We start from the raw sequence: 20842 nt of genomic DNA, 5'->3' as shown, positions 1-20842 counted from the left end.
AATGTCTAGATTCCGAACATAAAAAAGGGGATTCAAAGTATGTGCATGTCTTGACTCTTACAACAGTAATTTACATCGAAAAGCGTTAACACGTTGTACATGTTCTATTCAGTAAATGTTGCCAATGATATTTGTGCAATCTCGAGTTATATAAAACAATCGGTCAATTAACTCATTTTATTGTGTTATAAACTTAGGGACCTTACGGTCCAAGTACTTGTTAATACAATTGTCTGTGTTTTTATTGGTATAATCATTGTCTGCCTGTCATGTCATGTCATAAGCAGTGTACGTGAGATCAGTTGTTTAAAATGAAATACATAAGGAAAAAAATAAAAGTCATAACCTTCCAATCAGAAAGGCTTATTGGTACCCCCAACTCACCACACCTCCCACCCACCACTCACCACACCAATCTACCCCCCTCCAACCCAACCCAACACCTCCACACACCCCACACCCCACACTCCACACCCCACCCACGAATTACAATTCCGACTATGTCATAAGCATGTGTTTTTGAATCACTGTTAGATAGTGATGATACCAGGAGTTCGCGAAAAAGGCGAAAGAAATATGAATGCCCAATGTTTCTCCATAGATCAGTAATTGAGCTACACGTGCACCTTTCAAACGGACATCGTATTTGTTTCTTATGTGTGGGTTAACATAGGCACTTAACACGTTAATAGTCTGTGCTGCCCTTTAAAGAGTAGATGCTTCGTCATGAGTATTCCTTCGCCACTTGTTTCTAATTATCTCAATACATCATAGGTGTGGTCGCACGCGCTAATGAACCCGCTCTTACAGTTACGATATCACCGAACCATTGAAATATGTTTTAATTTGTGTCACTATTGTAACATTCAACTGACCCATTACCGAAAATCTAGGCGTGTATTAAAAGATAAGATAAAATATAAACCTGGTATTGAAATCCATCACATTAACAGCATACGCAGTTATTACGCATGCTAAAAAACACACGACAACAATGGCTAGATTTACACACATGTGCAAGACAGACAGACAGACAGACAGACAGGTATTTTATTTAAGTCTCACCTTGGCATTACATAAAATCGACATTTACGTAAGACATGACTAACACAATTCGCAGGCCATTCCAAAGGACTGATAAGAGACTTAAAAACTTTAAGAGTATAATACATAGAATTTTATAGTCATTAAAAGTTATAATATTAATTTATAGATGTATTATGTACAGGGGTTTTAAAATCATTTATATAAAAAATGTCAACATGTCTTCTTAAGATATTAAACCTGGTTTGGGCGCAATAAAAGTTCAAATGAGGTTGAGTAAGGAGTGCTAGAAATGTATCTGCTTCTGGTAAAACAGAAATTTGGATGAGAAGATTCTGCTTCATTAGAGATCTTTCTAGATTTTTCTCAGATCATCATAAATTGGACAGTTTAGAATAACATGCGACTCGTCTTCAACACAATTGTTCTCACACATTGGACAAAGTCATCAAAAGGTAAATTTTCATATTGTCCAGTTTCGAGTACATGTTCATACATAGTTGAGTGTTCGTTTACTTCAACAACTGCTTAAACATGTTATGCTTATTTTGCAAGACCCCCTTGTAACAACAGGGATTAAACCACCATCAATAACACGATAGTTTGTTAAGCAACTGTTCATGACAGTGTCTGAAATTGTGGTGACGCGTTGGTATTGGCAAAAAATAACTTTCATCCTATTTTAGACGAACTGTTGGAACTTTCGGATTTATATATATTCTGCATTTCATCAGTACGATTTTGCAGCAAACGGACTGTAATATAATGTATAATGTGATAGAAACTATAAAAATAAAATATTTTGTACTTAACGTTGAGTAGAGGATAAGTAAGACAGTTATTGATATGATATTAATGAATGCAACTAATCTAAAACAACAAATAGTTCTTGGAGATTTATACAAGAACTCCTGAGTAGATTCCCATTGTTGTTTAGTAACACAAGACCAGTGATCACACCAAACACTAGGATTACCAATAGCAACAAACAGATTGTTATTTGACACAGAATTAATTCGAGATAACATTAGAGGCAACAAGTGTTAAATCAATATGTAAATCCTGGTTGTCCTGGAAACTATACCACAATGTGTCCACATGATTTCGATTGATTTATGTGCAACGTGAAATTCACTGGAGCTTGAGGTAAAACTTATTAATTTTATTTACTGTTGGCATTAAATTCTTGTGTTGTGTGATCTCTCTTTGTTTTTGGATGGATACTGTGTTTAGGATCCAATCGTAACAACTGTAGTTTTACCGGCTGCCTGGGTGAGCTTACAATGGGACTGAAGGGGTAAGCTTAATATTACTTATAAACCCCCAATGACGTTATCCTATTGTTCTCCTGTCAGGTCAAATCTCAGATCAAATTCAAAATAAATTTCTAGCGAGAAAGATTCACATTTTTAATAATACAAGTTCCGTTAATATTGTAACATGTGAATGTTTCTCGCTAGAAAATTATTTTGAATTTGATCACAATGTAATGAAAGCTAAAATCAAATGACAAATGTTTTCTTTATATTCTCGGGGATCGACAAACTTTGTTTTATATTCAGCGATGCCAGTGTGTGTTTTATACTTGTGAAAGTCGGCTTTTTAATTCTTAATCGTAGAAAGCATCCTTTATATGGATCACGTTTTTCTATTTCATCTTTATAGCATATATGTATGAATTTTGTGATAATTTGTTTTTCATAATTCTATTGAATGGTGCTGTACATTCTGTCTATGTTGTACAAAGTTTTTTATGTATGTACAGAAGTGAGACACTAATAAACTATTGTCTGACTGCAACAGTCGTATCTGTAGCCCAGTGAGTGTACCACACTAGACTACAGACGCGCTGATAAATGACAATGCATTTAAGAATGTCTTTTTCAAGTATCCGTACGCCAGCAACAGATATTTTCCGCCCGTTCCCTTAGGTTCATGGAAGTATGTTTGGAAAATAAAAATGTTGATCAATGTCTTAAGTTTCTTTTTCGGTTTATAAGTTAGATAAAACACTTACCCTCGAGTCTTTATGAGTTTTAAACCCAAATCCTCGGGATAAAACTTCGGACCTGCCGCCCCTCGGTTTTATCCCTTGGATTAGGGTTTTAAATCTGATAAAAAAAAACTGACGTGTTTTATCCCACACTTAAAAACACATCGGTGACGTCATTCTATTGTTTGAATAGTCCATTACTTTTCAGGAATGGAGAGTTGTTTGCGAGCTATACATTATCGTGACCCAACATTTGAATTAATTTCCACTTGGAATAGACGTAACTATTTTTTACATTTATTGACAAGTAAATAATTTCAATTTCTTCCCGAAAACATGTAACGCTAGCGGGGTTCGAACCCGCATCGTTTGATTTGAGAAGGTGTAATTGTCAACCTCAGCTACTGCAGCACACGAAGAACTCGTGTGAAATTAATTTTTAAATATTTTCATAATTTTGCATAATGCCTAAAAGCTCAAAATAATATGTATATAATATTGTGTTATAGCAGGTTACCTACAACAAAGTTCATATTTACAGCAATGAGATAAACCTTTGACGATAAATACAAATCAGGTAATATATATCCTTGTTAGGGGCTCTATATTTCCTATTATTCCCGTCAGCATGTATTGACAATATGCAAGCAATTGATAAATACAAGTTTAGGACCCAACGAAATTATGAAGAGCCGTGTACCATGCGTTGTAAATGTCAGCTCGCGACGGAGCTTTGCGCACGTGAAACTGCGGCAGAGAACGCATTCTTCGTGCATCACGCAAGGGCGACTCACGCAGTATAAATACAGACAACAAAGAGTTCTGGTTTATTTTTTCAAATATTTTCCACAACAGAATATTTTGTCAAAGTGTACAAGTAGGGATGAGTTTTAAGTAGGGGATTATCCTCGTAACTCTACATTCCTTAAAAATAATGGAGCAGAGGCCCCGCAAGACATTCTCCGCTGCATAAGTCACTGTTGTTGTTGTTGTTGTTGTTGTTGTTGTTGTTGTTGTTGTTTTAATTATCAATGTGACTGTGTTGAATGGATGTTTTAGTTAAGGTATTCCAAGCTGAAAATTTCAAACAAGATGACTTCTGTGGCATGCCCTTGGGACAGTAATCGTACCGTACTTCTTATTATTCAACATTCGCACATGTATATATTGCACTGGTACACACCCTGGTACACACCCTGGTACACACCCTGGTACGACTTGTATCAACTGAAGGACGTGGTGTCGAATTACCGTATGTATACACTGCGATGAACTTTAGTCTCATGTAGTTGACACCGAGGTCTATTTAAACGTATTCAGTATCGCAATTAGATAAAATTACTGAACAAAAATAGTTAGGGATCATGCATACTTTGGGGATACGTTTTCAAGTGAACACTGAGTACACAATTTAATCAAATATATCCCCAAAACTATTAATAATCCTTAACTATATAATATGCATATTTCGTAATTAAACCTCGCACAAGCAGGAAAGGGATATAATTAGCGTTAGTGTATGTAAACTTCCGGGCAAAAGAAAATTCATTTTTGAAAACGGGATTTGACTAAAAATTACAAACGTTATTTTAACATTAGGAGCCTGGCGTATTGTGAGATAGTGATTGATATGATGCATGCCATATCGCTGATGATACCCGTATCAAATACATCAACATCCAGTAACCATTTATTGTTTGCTTCAAAAATGGGTGTATACTTACTTTTGCTCGGCAGTGTATTTATTCAATAAATATTATCAGATGAGTGGGGTGTACCTGTTTAGTAAACAAAAGCGAATAAGGGAGATAAAAATAAACATAAACAAATACAAGTCATAAGCAATAATTTTGATGAGACAAATTTTTCAGAAAATCTTACATAAAACAGCATTGGAAATTCTAAATGTTGAAAGGTTTATACTACACACTGATTTGCTATAAGTCAGGATTCACAAATCTACCTTTAGCTGTGTGTTAAGCAGGACACCTTTTGCCAGCAGTCACTTCACATCCCTCTCCGTGGTAATCAAGAGTTATGTCCCTTTCACCAGACAAAACACGCAGTGCTATTCTTAGCAGTGTGTGGGGGTTTAATGTTAATTTACTCCGTGTCATTTGTATTTTTTCAGGTCGTGATTGACAGTTCTGAGTGTGTGTGGTTTATTTATATACCAAGGGATCTTCATTTATCCACTCAGTGTCAGAAAACAATTAATGCCAGATATCACGAAGGCGCTGTATTATCTATATGACTAATGTGATTATTTTTAATATTTCTTGGTTTAAAAGTAAAACAAAAATAGTTCATCAAAATTAGCTTATATACGCCTACATAAACTTTAATGAAGGCAATGTTAGCATCAGCGACTTAGAGAACCCCAATTACATTTGCATTGAAGTATTGCTGAAGTAAATAGAATATAACAAACTTTATCCAAACATTTCTAGGTTGGAACCATAAAACACAGGTTTATACTTTCTCCTGCCCGTCAGTTTGGTTGTGAAGACTACCATGACCTATTTCCCGACGACTACAATAACCTATTTCCCGACGACTACAATGACCTATTTCCCAAAGACTTCAATAACCTATTTCTCGACGACTACAATAACCTATTTCCCGACGACTACAATAACCTATTTCCCGGCGACTACAATAACCTATTTCCCGACAACTACAATAACCTATTTCCCGAAGACTACAAAAACCTATTTCCCGACAACTACAATAACCTATTTCCCGAAGACTACAATAACCTTTTTCCCGACGACTACAATGACCTATTTCCCGACGACTACAATGACCTATTTCCCGACGACTACAATAACCTATTTCCTGACGACTACAATAACCTATTTCCCGACGACTACAATTAAACATTGACGTCAAGAGTTATTGACACAGAAGGGGCGGTCGGGTAGCCTAGTGGTTAAAGCGTTGGCTCGTCACACCGAAGACCCGGGTTCGATTCCCGACATGGGAGGCCCATTTCTGGTGTTCCCCGCCGTCATATTGCTGGAATATTGCTTAAAGCGGCGTAAAATCATGCTCACTATTGACACAGATTGTATTGTAAACAAAAGTAAAGAAAAGTAAAGAAAAAACAATGTGAATAAAAGCGACAAAACCCTTTTTCTATTCACAAGGTTGTACGATGCCGACTACATCATTGGCGTGCGTTTTATGAATCACTATCATATAGTGATGACACCAGGTGTTCGCCAAAAGGTGAGCGTATCCTGCCCACCTGTATTAAGCCATAAACAGACAGACTGGCAGATACTGGTATTTTAGAATTATAGCCCAGAGGACATGAGGGAAGACTATTATATCTATGCAATAATAATTAGTATATAAGCAAATGAGTTTTTAAGAATAAGGCATGTCTTTTCAAGATGAACCCATTACTAAAATTCAAAAGCAGGATAAAGGCTGGTATGCATGTTGATAGGTGCGAATATATGGTCGTCTACTTTAGGTATCAAACTGTCACACAAACAAAACGTTGCCTTCACTTTCTAGTAACTAACGTTTCGGCTTCAATAAAAAGAGTTTCTCGGTACATGTTTAAAAAGAATTAATAGGTTTATTGAAAACATTTTAAGTGATGACAGAAAAGCTATTTTTATCTTAAACTTTTTAAGAATGTCAACTGGGCACGCATTGATCTCTGCTCTTTCATACAATGTCGTATCATTGGTGCTCATGTTATAGTGAATGAGTATAGTTTTACGCCGCTTTTAGCAATATTCCAGCAATATCACGGCGAGTGACATCATTTTATAGACAACAGAATCTGATTCATATAACGCTAGACATTGAAAACATATTTTTAGTGGCTATTGATATGACTTTAAATGACACGACGATGCTTGAGAAACAGTTCCATTTTTAGCCTTACTCGAACACCTTCTGAAGGTCCACATTCGAACTGTATCGACTGTATTTTAATCTATGTGTCAGAAAACGGAATTTACAAAAAATTCGTAACCTTTCGACCTTATAGTCCTCCAAGAAAAGATTATACAAGACGAACACTTGCTTTTTACATGGCAGTATTGAAACTGTAAATCTTTATATTGCTGCTTAAACATGCTAAATACTAACACGAAAATATGTGCAATCCAGACCAACGAACGGACAATTTGAAATATGAAACACCCAATTTGTTTTTCTCGAATTATCATATAGTTTAAGCATAATAATATAGCAGGCAACGAGAAGAATCAATTGTAAGTACAGTAAACTACGGTTATGACGAACACGCTTATAACGAACTACCGGATATAACGAACTAACTTTTCAGTCCCGACTATGTGCTGTAGTTATGTTGTATACATGCTTATAACGAATTACGGTTATAACGAACTAAAATTAGTAGTCTCTTTGAGTTCGTTATAACCGTAGTTTGCTGCATTACTAATCTAATCAAATATTTGATATAAGGACAATGGAAATCTATGCAAGGATGATGTCAACCTAGTTATCCGGAAAACGGCGCAAGTTTTGAAGATGTATATTTTATAACACATGCTACTCAAAGAATATGGGGGACCACCCGAATCATACTGCTATGACTAAACTGTCTCATTAACGCATCCGAGTCTTATCCTTTCGGACGCCTTGTGAGACCAGCGTAAGTTAAAGGGGGCCAATTCTGATCCGGAATCCCAATGGAGCTGTCTATTAATTGATGTCGGATACATATTATTGAAACCATCAATGCTGGTTTACATTTCCGTTTAGAAACCAGTCCTCAGTCACCTTGGCCATTGGCATTTAGCCTATGATATTGTGGATGATACGTATGTACAAAATACATAAAATTATGGTTAAATCCATCAATAATTCTAGGGCCAGTCACTTTCCTCAGACATTTGACCTCAGTCGACTGTTTGGTTATCCTACTTTATCAGCCTGGGTTTCAGGACTTACTTAGTATCTGATTATCATATATGATTATTACATGTCAATATATGCTCAATCTATCATCAGTGAACCAACAAAATACAAATTTTAGTCGTTGCCATGTGACGTTTGACCAAGTTGGCTAAATTCTATAAATCCGAGGACCGCAGCTGTGATATAATGGGTGGAGCGTGTGTCTGGAGAGCGGAAGATCCCTGGTTCGATTCCCGGGCGCGCCATACCAAAAGATATTAAAAGATAGTTCATGGTGTTACCCTACCTAGCGCTTGGCATTAAGGGGCCAAAACAAGGACTGGTCGGCACGGAGTCAGTGTACTTTGTCTGAGTCGGGCATTCATGTTAAACTGCGGCCATGACAAGCAGCCGCTAGCACACAAACACGCACGCACGCACGCACCCACGCAGGCACTCACTCACTCACTCACTCACTCACTCACTCACGCACGCACGCACGCACGCACGCACGCACGCACGCACACACACACACACACACGCACTAAAACACACACACACACACACGCCTCTATATAAGTGCAACCATACCATCCTAGAAAATCACGTTAAACCACATTTTACCACACAGCTCCATAAATCACACGTTAATTCGCCATGCCGAAAACACAGACATGCGGCATGGTATCTTTGTGGGCTAGGGCTTTAAAACCGACAGCATTCGTGTAGACTAGTACAAGCAGCCACACACACACGCAGGCAAGCACGCACGCACGCACGTACGCACGCACGCACACACACGCCGCTATATAAGTGCAACCATACCATCCTAGAAAATCACGTTAAACCACATTTTACCTCACAGCTCCATAAATCACACGTTAATTCGCCATGCCGAAAACACGGACATGCGGCATGGTATCTTTGTGGGCTAGGGCTTTAAAACCGACAGCATTCGTGTAGACTAGTACAAGCAGCCACACACACGCACGCACGCAGGCATGCAAGCACGCACGCATGCACGCACGCACACGCCGCTATATAAGTGCAACCACACCATCCTAGAAAATCACGTTAAATCACATTTTACCACACAGCTCAATAAATCACACGTTGATTCGCCATGCCGAAAACACAGACCCCTTCCCCTCACGGGTAATGTGAGAAACCCGTAATTGGTGTATCGACCGTGCTGGAGCTAAAAAGGGCAACACACGTCGTAAATCAATACACGATTACACCCGTACCCTACTTCTTTGACAGCACTATCCTACCATCAAACCCCCTGATATCTGTCGGGTTCATCATCCTGAAACCAGTACCTAGCGGAACAAACGACCGAAGCCGCGCCATTGTATTTGTAAGCCACTGTGGCCACTAAATGTTTCCGCGGAATGCCAGGTGAGGGAGAGAGGGTCAGGAACAATTTCGAGAGAAAATCAGCCATATATCTTCATCAAACATAATTCCTTGAATATCAGGCCACATGTGTTTTTTATCTGCTTTGACATCCTTGTTGAAATTCATGCCATACTTTACCATGTAATAAAACGTTCTTGAAGATTACCGACCATTTTGATAATGTAACACAACATATTTCTTGTTGAATGTCAAGCCGCATTTATCAAATAATATAATTATTTATAATACAAAATTATACAAAATTATGTATGTATGTATGTATGTATGTATGTATGTATGTATGTATGTATGTATGTATGTATGTATGTATGTATGTATGTATGTATGTATGTATGTATGTATGTATGTATGTATGTAATTTTAATATTCCTGTATCAGGCCTCACTTCCTCATATTATATAATATATCTGGTGAAGTAAATTGGTTCAAGACTATTGCACTTATCTAGCGTTTTGTGTGCGTGCGTGCGTACGAGTGTGTCGGCTTTATAGTGCTCGCTCGCCCTCTGAGACACCATGCCGCGGTTTAACATGAATACCCCACTCAGACGCAGTATACTGTCAAGTCAACCAGTCACAGACCAGTCGGAATACCAGGAAAATGAAGAGAATCTGTCGACAATTTGAAATACATGAATGACCGTAGCATCAATTCAATCTCTTAAATCCGTAATACTGACTAAGAACATAAGTGTGTGTTTACGCCGCTTTAAGCAATACTCCAGCACTATCACTACGGGGTACAACCGGAATGGGCTTCACACGTTATACCCATGTTGATAATCGAAACCGGGTGTTCGGCGTGAAGAGCGAACGCCTCAACTACTGGGCCACTCTACCGCCCCACTGCCTAAGAAAGATGTAATTCCACCTTCCTGCACTAGTGCTGTAAAACGTCCGACACCGACCCCACTTCGTACTGGTATGTGGGGTCGAGATGTGCCTGCGTTCAGGGTCACTAACGGCGCAGTGTAGATATTACCGGTAGCATGATATTGTCACGGGATTAAGTGAGGAACAGTCGGCTGAAGGGGAAGTGAACATTTTGACACTGATGTTAGTGACTTTAAAACTGCCATATTTCCTCTTAACCACAAAAACTCAAGTTATGGTCAGTGACACATATAAAGTGATACCATATTTATGTTTTACATTTAACATTTACAATTCCATTTTTGGAAACAAATTTGAACTACTACGATATTTGAAAAGCATTACATTTGTATATTGAGCCGTTTTAAAATTGTCAACACAAATTTTGCGTAACGTTGGGTAATTATCTTATGTCGTCATTTGGCTGGAATAGTGCTGAGTGCGGCATTAAATAACAAACAAACAAACAAACAATATCACGCATACAGGTAACATTAACAGGGATATTCAGACAAGGGGTTGTAGTTTGAATTGTAGCATTAAGCTGGTTGTGAAGCCTATTTCTGGTGCCTCCAATAGTGATATTGCTGGAATATTGCTTAAAGTGTAATAACGTCATACTGACTGACTCACGCAAACCGAACATGCACACTCTGTAAATAAACATACAGGTACAGATGCGTAGGGTATCAGGTGTTTAATCGGAGGAGAAACGTTTTTTCACATCCCAAAGGACATTTGCATCCATAAAACATAATGTCATGTCTTTGTTGAAGTTTATTTAAATTTGAAATATTTGAGATATGACGCACTTTCGGTAAAACTTGCGATTTATCATCAAGACAAAGACAACGGTTACAGAGATAACGTGCCTTAAGTACACTGCCGTGCAGAGTAAAGTAAACCCATGTTTGATGGTGGCTAAAAATGAAACAAGCAGGAAATGGTTTTTCGATGGTGATGTATTTGATACGGGTATCATGGTGTTTTGGACCTTACGTTTGCAGTATTTCGGCGACTTTTTTCAGCATAGTAACTTTTTAATAACGTTTTATTTGAAAACATTTTTTGGCCAAACCGAGTTTCAAGTGTATACTTTCTTCTGTACGGTAGTTTATGGTTTCTTCCTTCTGTGATGAGTGACAAATGAGTTGGGTTTAACGCCGCTTTTAACAGTATTCCAGTTATGTCACGGCGTGTCTGCTTAATGTGGGAGGAAAGCCCGAAGTGATGCAGGATGTAGACGTTTACCACTAATTTTGTGAAACCCACGAGCACGGGTATAGTGCTGACAAACCTGGAAACATAATAGGGGCGAACCGGGATTCGAACACAGAATATAAGATTTATGGCGTATTCAAGGGACGCAACTGTGCACAGCGAATCGCAGCGCCTTTGACGACTGGGCCACCCGTACCCCCAAGTAGTTACGTTCAGTCATACCTGCATATAAGGCAGCAGTCATACGTTTTGGAATTGCGGGGAATATAGATCTCAAGTAGTTTGTGCTTGTCGTAGTCGTTGCCGGAATGTGGGTCAGGTGGACAATGCATGTGTATGATCAGTAACTTGACTTGGCTGCTTCTCTTGAACACGGACAAATGGTCCATCTAAGCTGTATGTAGCGGCAACTATGCTCGACCGGAGCACGTTTGTCTCACGCAAACACGATCTGCCTCTTTTGATGGACATATGTTTTTTGTCACCTGTATTCGTGATACTGTGTATGGGTTACGTTGTCATTTAACCGTGCGAAGATGACTCAGAAGCTGCTTCTGTGGGTTTCTGACATGGGCAGTTCCGTTTGGGGGGGTTGGGGGGTTAAACCCCGCGTTCAAGATTAGTGCATTTACATAACGACGTGCATGCACGTGTGTGTTTTAATGCTTGTACTAGTCCGGACCAATGCCGGTTTTATAGTGCTATTCCACTGAGATACCATGCCGCAGTTTAACATGGATACCCCACTCAGATCCAGAATACTGACTCCGAGCCGATCAGTCCTCGTTTTATCCCGTTAATGACGAAGGTCTGGCAGGGTAACAACAAGTACCTTTTTTCAACGTCTTTTCATATGACGCGACCCTGGGATAGAACCGCCGACCTTCCGCTCTCCGGGTAGACACTCTGTTCACTAGACCACGGAGGCGGATACTCCGTTTATGAAGTAGTATGGTTCAGCGAAGAGCCGGTCGAACGGAACCAGTGCTAATCCTACAGGAGTCGTTATAGTTACGTTGTATTCAGTGAAACCACGTTTATGTGGAAACCTGACCACCAGGGCAACTACACCAAGGTACAAAGGGTTTCAGCACTAGGGAGGTTTCATTTTATGGAATTGTAATTCAGAAAGATGTATCCCCTGCATTGAGATCCCTGAAACCAGAACTTTGCCTGTGTTGTATGATTAACGGAAATGCCGAACTTTAAGGGAAACAACAGCAGTTTGTTATTCACAGTAACGTTATATAATAATCTTCTTTTTTTACCACAATGAAATTTAGGGTCGGCGGATCCCCTAACCCAGTACCTTTGTAATATTTGTTACCATTGCTTACTGGTTTCGGAATTACATTTCTTTGTTACTTATAGTGTCCACTTTAATGTTAATATGGCAAATATATTTTGATTTTGATTTCTCACCGACCTCGTGCTAACCAAAATAAAAATATAAAAGAAGTGTAGTGTATATGCGGCTCAAAAATTGCTAAATAGCGTCAATGACGTCATTCCACTACACAGTGGGAAGACAGGTCTGTCCTGTTTCCAGGAAGACGTTATCACTATGTCACTGCCACCACACTCAGAAATTACCTGCAGAACGCCAATGGTGTTAACATTTCTACAGTGCGTAATCGTCTCCATGAGGCTGGTCTCCGTTCACGGATGGCATGCTTTCGCGTCCCACTGACCCGAAATTACAGGCAAGCACGTTTGGATTGGGCAGAAGATCACGTCAATTGGACAGACCAGGACTGGGCTCCATTACGTTCCACCGATGGATCTAGATACTGTCTCATCGTTGTGCCCGAGTGTGGCGTAGACGAGGAGAAATATTTCAGGATGCCTACGTAACTGAACATGACAGCTATGGAGTGGACTCAATCGTGATTTGGGGTGGGATCACTAGACCTGGAAGAACCGACCTCCATGTCCTACAGAGGGTCACGATGACAAGTGTACGCTACAGGGGTGACATTCTGAATGAGTACGTGGGACCGTATGCTGGTGCAATCGGGCCGGACTTCATTCTCATGGACGCACGACCTTATCGTCCCAGGGCCGTTGATGCTCATTTAGAGCAGGATCTAATACTTTTACTACTTACAGCAGAAGTTTAGACGCGGGCGGTGTCTTTCTCTTTCGTCTGACAACTAAATTGATCCAAGCCAATAGTTCATATTGAATTTACAGCATTTGTATGCAAGTGTTTTCGTCTCGTATTGTGCCTCCCCTGTAATATATCACTTGTGAACACACAGTATGGTGTAGATGCTCTCGCCGGTACAGAACGGGCATTCGGAAAATCTAGACTGTTGACGGTATTGTTCATGTATCACATCTATCCGTATTTTGGGAATATGTAAAGGAGCGCATGTCTGACAACTGTGATGCGTTTAAAGCACAGTTTCCAGTGCACGTGGAATTTGAAGTCTCTGTACAAGAGGCACCGTCTCGAATCTAGAGGTTACTGGTTGTAGTTCAGCTCCTCATTGACGCGACCAAACGGGGTATCGTGTGGACACAATGTCCTCTCGGTGCGGATATGACAGATGTATGACCGACTGTCGGGGTTTAACATTCCGCTCTGGTTTTTCCATCTTCCCGAGGCAAGGGGGTTAACTGACTATAAAGATCCATTGAAAACAGTGGAAGATGGGTTTTCTGATACACCGCAACACGACAGTTTGGGACATTTTCTATAAACAGTGCATTTGATTAGGGTTCGGATACGGTCACAGCCGTTAGGCTATATTATTTCCCACATGATTGCACCTAGTCTGAGATCCTAAGAGTAAATAAGCTGGTGTGTCGCATGCTTGTTCATTGTCTGTGAGACCGCCTTCTTGATCTAGTGGTAGAGCGTCCGCTCGGAGAGCGTAAGGTCAGAGGTTCGATCCCCGGCAAAGTACTAATCCCTGAACATTCCTGAACATACAGTGCCAATCGGTCAACCAATATTTTCTCATTCTTAATTGACCCGTGAAGAACAGGTCTACAGCAACCATGCTTGCCGTAAAAGGCGACTATGCTTGTCGTAAGAGGCGACTAACGGAATCGGGTGGTCAGGCTCGCTGATTTGGTTGAAGCATGTCATCGATCCCCATTGCCTGGATCGATGCTCATGATTTCAATCACTGGATTGTCTGGTCCAGACTCAATTATTTACAGACCACCGCCATACAGCTGGAATATTGCTGTAAAACAAGAAACCAACCAACATCATTCTTAATTATATAATTCGACTGATTGGGATGACGCCGTTTCCGCTCTCTCAAACAAATGAAGCTATGATGCTGCTGTCTTCACAAACATAAGTGATGAGGAACGCGATAAATTCTAACCGCTCCCTTCCCCTTCCGTCACGACATTGACAGCCAATAGGTTGTCAGCGTTGTGAAACTCTATACATGGGAGCCCCAGTTGCACTCCATTGTCTGTCATACACAACAGCTTGTTAGTGATAGACATTGACTTGAAGAAAACAGTTCGCTATTGTTTACACATGCTAAGGGCGACAGCAGCCGTTTGTCTCAGTCGCAGATGGCGACTTTCTCACCCGCTCTTACAAGACAAATGCCTACGTGGTCCAATTACGTCAACAACATGCTTTAAGGATATTGTATACACCTGGAATTTACAATGACGCATTGGTTTTTTTTAGAAACTATCACTTGAAGAAATGTTTATCAACTACTGTGTACAGATCTCGCACCGACATATCGGCCGTTCAAACTTCCAAAGTCCAAAACGGTTTGCTTATAGAACGCGAGGCATTCCAATGTCGGTTCAAACTGATATTGCAACTGGACAAAATGGAATGCATTAGTTTTGGTGCATGAAACTGATATTTATTTTGGTTATTGTACCTGCTTTCTTTCGTCAATATAATGTTTAACTGTTCGCCTGGAATAGACTTAAATATGTGTTACCATACAATGACAACACCAGAGAGAAACCAGTCTTGATTACCCGCCGAGACAGGTTCAATAAGGCCTAAATGGCCCAAAAGTGGTGAAAATTATAAGAATGGATCACTGAAAATCAGTGACACCAGAAGTTCACGAAAAGGGTAAGCATGACCTGTTGGCGTTCTTCATTCCTGTCAAGAGAATTCGGATTATTGTCAATAAACTTGTTTGATTCGATTTCAACGGCCCATAAACCGAAATTAAAATGTCATTTTACTGATGAGACGGTTCTCATGAACAAACTGATCAGGCGTTGCGTCGAGAGTTGCCTCCCTTAGCTGTTTAAATGCTCTGGTCATGGGTTCGAATCCCAGATTCACCCCGAGTTTGACATTGCACAGTGAGCATAAAAGCTCGTGGGTTTCAGTAGTAAACGTGAAAGATCTACACCACTTCAGGCGACCATGCTTATTGTAAGAGGCGACTAACGGGATCGGGTGGTCAGGCTCGCGGACTTAGTTGATACATGTAATCGTATTCCAATTGCGTGGATCGATGCTCATGATGTCAATCAGTGGATTGTCTTATCCAGACTCGGTTATTTACAGACCGCCATCAAACAACTGGAATGTTGCTGAGTGCGGCGTTAAACAAAAAACAAAAAACAAACAAACAAAACAAACAAAAACTACTTTAGGCTTTCGTCTTACACGAAGCTGACACGCCATGATGACAATATAATACTGTTCGTAGGGGCATTAAACATCACCCACTCACCATTTCGGTGGGAAAGTGACGAGCATATCAAGTTTTATTGGCATCGCTTATTTCATTACGTAACTGCCATGAAATGTCCATCACGAATACTTGATTCGTTACACAGAAGTCGTAAACTTAACTCCGCTTATCTGCTTGACTTACAATACAAACAATGGCAGCTTCTGTAGAGGTGTACTTTGCAAGAAGCCAACCAATCACATGCCTGTCTCTCCTTCCATCGTGTTAATGGACAATTGAATAATTTAAGTTTGATAAACATAATATATGGTTATTGGTTAAGGGTTCAGTTCTCAATAGAGCTGGTTTGGGCAGTGTATGTAACTGACCACTCAGGGCTCGGTGGCGTGAGTATTGGGTTTCTGAAACAAGATCAGACATGTGAAAGAGACAGTTCACCTTGACCTCAACGTGAACAAACGACCTTTTCTGGAGTCGGTTATGTCGACACAGCCCAACATATCCAATTTACCTTGCTGTTTAGTCAAGGGATCAAGTCAACTTCAGTGGACCCCCGTTAATCCAGACAGGTCAATTGTAGGTTACTTTGCCGGGATTACAATAAAAGCGACAAAACTATTTCTATAGTCATTATAAATCCCCAGATGTATATTCACAGAGTTTCAGCCTTGCCTCTAGATCCAGCTAATCGGGTATAAAACTTATTCTGAATTATTGAAAATGGAAAAAAATAATGGCAAGAACTGCAATATATTGTTCCATAAACATTATGACAAAATCGACAAAACCATTTCAATATTCAGAAGAAATGTCTTCTAAAATCAGAGTCTAGTGTGCGATTCCGACGATATCATAAGCATGTGTTTATGAATCACTGTCCAATAGTGATGATACCAGGCTAACGGTTCACGTGAAGAAACATGGGTACATATGGTACAAGTCAAAATAGGGAATGGCGTCGGACATACGTTTTGTCACTGAAGCATCAGATTTGGAAATGTCCTCCATATTTCTACCATAACACTTTTTGAAAGCTTCACCGATGCATTGAATGCTATAACCCTGATCAAACAACCTTTCAGCAAGAGTCGCATGACGCAAACTGAAATCTTCGTATAAAGGACATGCACTGGTTTATTGTATGTCTAGTTCAGAACAATCTTGATCAGCGAAGCATACGTACAAAATGTTGTATTTTGTTGAGAAGTGATCGCAACAATATCTATGCGGTATAACAGACCCGGGTGTACAGGAATTCAGCGTAACGGAGCATGTCTTTAACTTTATACGGGGTCACGGGTGGCCCAGTCGTCTAAGGCGCCGCGATTCGCTGTGCACAGTTGCGTCCCTTGGGCACGCCAGAAACCTATGATTGTAGGTTCGAATCCCGGTTCGCCCCGATTATGTTTCTAGGTTTGTCAGCACCATACCCGTGCTCGTGGGTTTCACCGAAGTGGTAAACGTCTGAGACCTGCATCACTTCGGGCTTTCCTCCCACATTAAGCTGACACGCCGCGATATAACTGGAATATTGTTAAAAGCGGCGTTAAACCCAACTTACTCACTCATTTAACTTTATCTCAACTTGGTTTATGAAATTGTATGCCATTTGTATGTTCATGTGAATATTCATAATATTAATTATTGCTGTGATACATTCATTAAAATGTTCAGTAGTCTCATGACGTCTTATATTTTTTATCAAAAGTGGATGGGGTGTTGCTTATATACAGATCTCTGTATCAATAGTGTATACACAACAGATGATAACACAACACAGATAAAATGTTCATCAAACCAGATGACCAACCCTTATTTGGTAGCGTTTGTCCGGGTTTTATTGTTGTTGTGGGGTTTATTTGTATGTATGTACTTTTGGTATATTTTGGGGCGTATAGGCTAAGTTGGAATATAGTTGGAGTAGAGGCTAATTTCTAATTTCTCTTGTTTCACCATTTAACAATTATTGGTGTTTGCAAGTTACCATGTAAGTTCAATTTCATTTTTTTACCACGGACCTATACAAGTCCGTGATTTTACCAAGGTAAAACAAAATGGTGCCGTTTTCGCCAGGCAATAGTAGCCGTTTTCGCTTGAGGCGAGGTGACGTTTTCGCCAGGTGACGTTTTGTTGAGGTGCCATTTTAGCTACAACACGTGGTATTCGTTAAATAGAAAAGAACCTACCATGTTACATAGTTCGAGTAGGTTTACCATTCTGAACAGATCGTGTCTTTCAGCCGAATGACGTCTAGTGAGCGACTGAATCTTTCACAATACTACCAGAATTCATTACGTGTAAGCACTGTCTGAAACTTAAGACTGACGTTCTCATTGTTTTGGTCAATTTCGATGTATTACAATGCTTTCAGTTGACCTCTCAATTATGTCACACATCTGTGAAGGGTGAAAGTTGAATTTGCCCCAGGCAAGAGGGTATTGAATAAGGGTTAATGGGATCCCGAAACACACGCTGTGAAGAAATAGTGCCTGTGTTTGGTCTGGATGAACGTTGGATGTTTCTGTTCGGTTACATAGCACCACCAGCAGAAAAATATATTCATAATAGAAATAATTATATATAATTATGAAAAATAATATGAACTATTTTTTTTAAAATTCTAACATTTTAAAACATAATGATGCCTTGTTCATTCGAACACGGGACATGGCAAGGTAGTGATAAACAATATGTCTGTTAGTTTACAGAAACTAACTGTCACAATTGTCACATACTCTTCTGCAACTTGAGGACTGTGACAATGCGTGACAGAGCAGTTAATAGAGTTGTGTTTAACACATCCATGGCACGGATGTCCCAGTATTCACACACCGACACAACCTGTCTCGCGTCATCCACCAGACCCTCACAATAACAGCACTGTCATGATATCATATACCAAGGTCTATAAGACGCTGTTGAACTATCAGATCCAGCATATGTAAATATTTAACTTCCATGCATACTCACAGCTCAACATATATCATATTTCCGTTCAGTATAGCATAGTTTCCTGAAATATTGGATCATTAAAGCACAGTTCACAGTTTTCAAATACACGTGTTTATAATTACAAAACAACAACAATGAATACGATAAATTAATGTACACACGTTTTACGGGCGATACATATTGGGTAAGACTTCGGCCCGTGTCTCCCCTTAAAAATATACATGATTAAAGGGATTGAGTGGCAATGCATACATATATAACTTTCGGAGAGGAGAAGTCTTTCCTTGCATCGCATATCACCATTTTAAATTTATTTAAATTATATAAATAGTCGTCGTTTCTTACCTTTCTGTATCACACGAATATATTATATCCACCGGGTCCTTGGTTGAGTAAGGTATCCTTAAGTCCGTTCATTCGTCAGGGCACTCTAGAGTATATCTCCTTCTGCTCAAAGATCCATGGGAATTGTTTCGCTCACATGTATAACCATCGCTATCTACTATCAACTGAGAAAGACACCGCCTCTCTGAAGCCAAGCAGGCTTTACACCGACACACGGGTAGACGAGGCTGATAGGATCGACTGCAGCAAGGAGATTACAGATCGTTCGGGCGAGACAGCCATCAGATCATCAAATGACTACTTGCTGTTACGCTCCAGTGAGTGTTGAATAACTTTCTTTTGAAGGATGTGTCCGAGTTGAATTAACAATGTAATTACGTCAACAGAAAAATGGGGAACAATGCATGCAATATGCTGTCACCACACGTAACACGGTTCACTATAAGAACAAGCACAGTTCACTCAATGTATGTTTCGACAAATGGTTAGGGGGAAATGGTTGCCCGAGGGGTAAGCCAGGGGTTACATCACCGTCCACCCCACTTTCCTTCACTGCTCTGAGTGATGATCAGCGACCCAAGACAACCTACTGTTACGCAATAGCGCTTGTAGAATCTAGAATTGCTTCAACACGGGTTGTGTGACATATGGTATTTGTCTAACGCCTTGTGTCGCTGTGATATGCCTGCTTCAGAAGCTGAACAGGTGATGATATGGCGTATATATACAAGGAAGGGGGGGGGGGGGGGGGGGGGGTAAAATCGGAACGGGTGATAACACAACAGGCCACAAGCTGTAGTTTATTCCATAACATAATATGGCACAAATAACGACCAGGCTTATAACTAATATCAACATTTTTGTTGTATTTGTGGGGGAGAGGCACAGTCGTCTAAGATGCCGCGATTCGCTGTGCACAGTTGAGTCCCTTGAGCATCTACAACTGGGTTACGATGACATGCATCAACAAGTCAGTCCTACCACCCGATCCCGTTAGTCGCCAGGAAGGGTTTGAATCCCGGTACGCCCTGATTATGTTTCTAAGTGTGTCAGCACCAAACTCGTGGGGGGTTCGCTAAAGTGGTAAACGTCTGAGACCTGCATCACGTCCGACTACCACCCCCCCCCCCCCCCTTCCTCCATTGGTATTCCAATTAACGCGATTTAAATATTTGTAAGAAGCGCCGACAACGCTGACAACAAACTGCAGTGACGTTTCTCATTCTCGGGCCTCGATGACGATCAACAGACACTGCATCCACGTTGCTTGACGCATATGATTTAGGGTGGGTCAATTTGTCAATACAGGCAATCTGTGCCTGACTAAAGAAAGTTGTATACTGGTGTCAACAGGTGTATACTGTCTGACCTGCGTAGTGTTGCGTGGCGGCGAATTGCACGGTACTGTCATGGCATTGCATGGGTACAGCACACAGAGCACATGATTCAACGAGGCAATT

The 20842-nt window shown here is 40.2% G+C and overlaps 1 protein-coding gene across 2 annotated transcripts in view; it reads right to left on the bottom strand.

The window, feature by feature from the left end:
* LOC139465796 (contactin-like) overlaps positions 1 to 20057 on the bottom strand; it is a 73748-nt gene extending 53691 nt beyond the window's left edge. Inside the window, exons 1-2 of one of the 2 annotated variants that reach the window (XM_071247713.1) lie at positions 19383 to 20057; positions 4762 to 4815 (exon numbers count right to left, since the gene is read on the bottom strand). The gene's annotated coding sequence lies outside the window, so the exon portion shown is untranslated. The remainder of the gene's footprint in view (positions 1 to 4761; positions 4816 to 19382) is intronic. The other variant, XM_071247714.1, reaches the window with a different exon arrangement.
* Positions 20058 to 20842: the final 785 nt, after the last annotated feature.

This window comes from Haliotis cracherodii, unplaced genomic scaffold, assembly GCF_022045235.1.
Source record: "Haliotis cracherodii isolate W230 unplaced genomic scaffold, xgHalCrac1.p SCAF_18, whole genome shotgun sequence".
Classification (NCBI taxonomy): Eukaryota; Metazoa; Mollusca; class Gastropoda; order Lepetellida; family Haliotidae; genus Haliotis; species Haliotis cracherodii.
The sequence above is the reverse complement of the archived record's forward strand: the minus strand, read 5'-3'. Positions and strand labels throughout refer to the sequence as shown.